We start from the raw sequence: 3116 nt of genomic DNA, 5'->3' as shown, positions 1-3116 counted from the left end.
CCAGTGGTGTCCGAATCGCCGATGCCTGGCGAGTCCATGTGTCTGTAACATAAACACAAATATGCACAAATAATCAGTCATACAATCAGGTAATCACATAAGTCACCAAGTAAGAAATCACATAATTTTCCTAGTCCCACTAGCCTCCCAGTCTCCTAGACTGACACTCCTTGTCCCACTAGCCAAATTCCTCCCAGTCTCCAAGACTGCTCTATCATCTACCTCGACCTCTTAGATCGAGCCTCGGCCTCCAAGACCGAGCCTCAGCCTCCAAGACTAAGCCTATTCTCCCTAGTCCAACTAGCTATCTACCTCGATCTCTTAGATCGAGCCTCGATCTCCAAGACCGAGCCTCAGCCTCCAAGACTGAGCCTACTCATCCTAGTCTCACTAGCCCTCTACCTCGATCTCCTAGATCGAGCCTCGGCCTCCAAGACCGAGCCTCAGCCTCCAAGACTGAGCCTAAACATAAATAAATAAAATGTGCTCAACATTTGTTTGTAAAAACGTTTTGGATCTGGACTTAAGTGGTATGCAGTAAAAATGTTTTCATGAGAGCCCTAGTGATCATAGTCTAGACTCGAGAAGGAATCCTAGTTCGCTATGATCAGAGCTCTGATACCAAGCTGTCACACCCTGGCTTTGCGGAAGCGTGGTTAATTTGGTGTGACTTCTTAATACCATAGCTTAACCATAACAAAGCTATATGAAATAAAAACATGCAAGATCATCCATTCAATTTAGTTTTAAAAATCCAAAAACAACAACAATGTTTTAACGGGAAAACACCCTAACAACCTTAACATTGTTCAACAAACATTACAAACTTAAACATAACATAAACATGGTTTAAGGACTGTGACTTGTCCAGGAAAGAGTCACATTCCCTAAACCCCGGATGACCTCGTACTAGTGCAGCGGGAAAACGTGCCATACCGTGCCAGATCCTTTAATTCCCTGAAATACATGTAAGTTGAAAAATCAACAATAATGTTGAGCGAGTTCATGTGTAAGTGAGTAAATAAACCTTTGTATGTATAAAATCCTGGTATGTAGCAAATAAGGAAAAAGAGATCACCAATGGTTTGCAAGGCCATTGATATGTGTGAAATGCAAGTAGGAAGGCTCAAACCTAGCAGATTTATGCGTCGGGTACAAAGTCATCCCGAGGTCCGTTATGCTGGGCCTGGGACTGGGCTCGCTACACCCAAATAGATCTATCGCTCCTGCCCCTCGGTCCTACCCTGAGGATTAATAACCTCAAGTTTCCGCCTACCCATTCACATGATCTAAAGCAGTAAACCTCCTTACGCTAACCATACCATGTATAAAGTATTCGTAAACATTGTAACATGTATTTCACCCCCGCAGTTTAGAAAACTGAAAACAGTTAAGAGAAAAGGGGGACATGAACTCACAGTCGGTGCGTCTCTACCAAGTATACTCCAAATCAAGCAGCTGTGCAACGACCTACATGTACTAACTCTATTAGACGGACGGCCGTGCCTTAGCTTTATGGTTTAAGTTTTTGGGAAATAGTTAGACAACTATTTCGTGTTTACTTTTTGTATATACTTGGTAGTTAATCTCCTTCCCAAGGATGGGGGATTTAATACATGTGTGTTCGTATATCTTGAAAATATATTATTAAGTCTCACTTAATATATATTTATTTCTAATTCCCAAAATATAAATATTTTTCTCAAAAATATTATATTTTTACTTCACAAAATTCTCCCAAAATGATAATTGTCAAATATACGCGTTCATAAATATTTCCGTAAATTGCGTAAGTTACGTTTTAACGATCGAGTGGTAATAGTAATTACCGGTGTAACTTATATATTTATCGTGAAAGCGTTCGTATTATTTTGGATTCGTTAACGTTCGAAAATATTATTTTTACTCTAAAAATAATATTTATGCATTTTTCACAAAATAATCATAAACACGCATCAAGTGATTTATGAAAAATATATATATTAAATATATATTTACTAAGTTTTATTTTGTGAAATCCCACCTCCGATAATTTTGCAAATAAATTCGTGGCGAAACTTATATTTCGAAAACATGTCAAAAAGTATTTCTAACACTTATAGTGAAAATATTTCTTAGTGTTAGGTTTTTGGAAAAATTTCGCCAGAGTTTCCTCTGTAACTGGAGGTGGCCACGCTTTCAAGCGTATCATTTTCTTTTACAAAACAATTCAACAACTTCTTTATTCAATCAAAACGACGTTCAACACAACAAACTAGTTAATAAATATGTAAATCGCATAAATCACATGAACTTGTAGTTTTTCTAAAATTATAGTGTAAATCTCATCACTTTTAGCGGATTTTTATATAAAGCGATCCGATCCCGTAAAAACCTCGTTTTTAGAGAAAATCCGTCTTTACAACTTCTCGTCATCTTTTACAAGAATTGTTATTTTGTCGAAACTTTACGTTTCACAAGTGTTTACAAACTTGTAGTTTATAAAAATCATGCTTGTTAGTGTAAGGTCCGTTTTTAGAAAAAACATGATTTTCTTGACACTCGGTCCTTTGAAAATACCATTTGTAGATACGTAGATCCGCTAGTTTTAAACACTATTTCACAAGTAAAACGCTTTTACACAAGTTCATGATTCGTGTGTGGTAGAGTTTCACCTTTTAACCCTTGTTCCATTCAAAAGATCCTTATGTCATGATCCATGATCATGACCAAACCGGGTTAAACGATGATCCGAGCTACCACAACCTAGATCGGGTCCAAATAACCACACAAAATAAATACTACAACATTTACACAACTTGTAAGCTTTTAACCATCATTATTCATATTTTTAGTAAACTTTAAAGCTTCATCTTGCAAGATTTCGAGTTTTAATCGTTACACAACATATTAACCGCTTTAGATTAGTTCAAAAAGGGATTTAAGCATCATACCACTAGCTCGAGGCTAGGGAAGAATCTAAGCGCAAAATGAGAGGATAAAAGCTAGAGAAAGAGGTCCTTCAAGCTCCGAGTGCACCAAGCCTCCTAATACGGGATCCTTGATGCTTGTATATACTTGGAATGTGATGAACAAGATTGAAATATGGTTGATGTATATGGGGGGTGTTCGGCCGA

Source organism: Helianthus annuus, chromosome 8, assembly GCF_002127325.2.
Source record: "Helianthus annuus cultivar XRQ/B chromosome 8, HanXRQr2.0-SUNRISE, whole genome shotgun sequence".
Lineage (NCBI taxonomy): Eukaryota > Viridiplantae > Streptophyta > Magnoliopsida > Asterales > Asteraceae > Helianthus > Helianthus annuus.
This window is presented reverse-complemented; position numbering follows the sequence as displayed.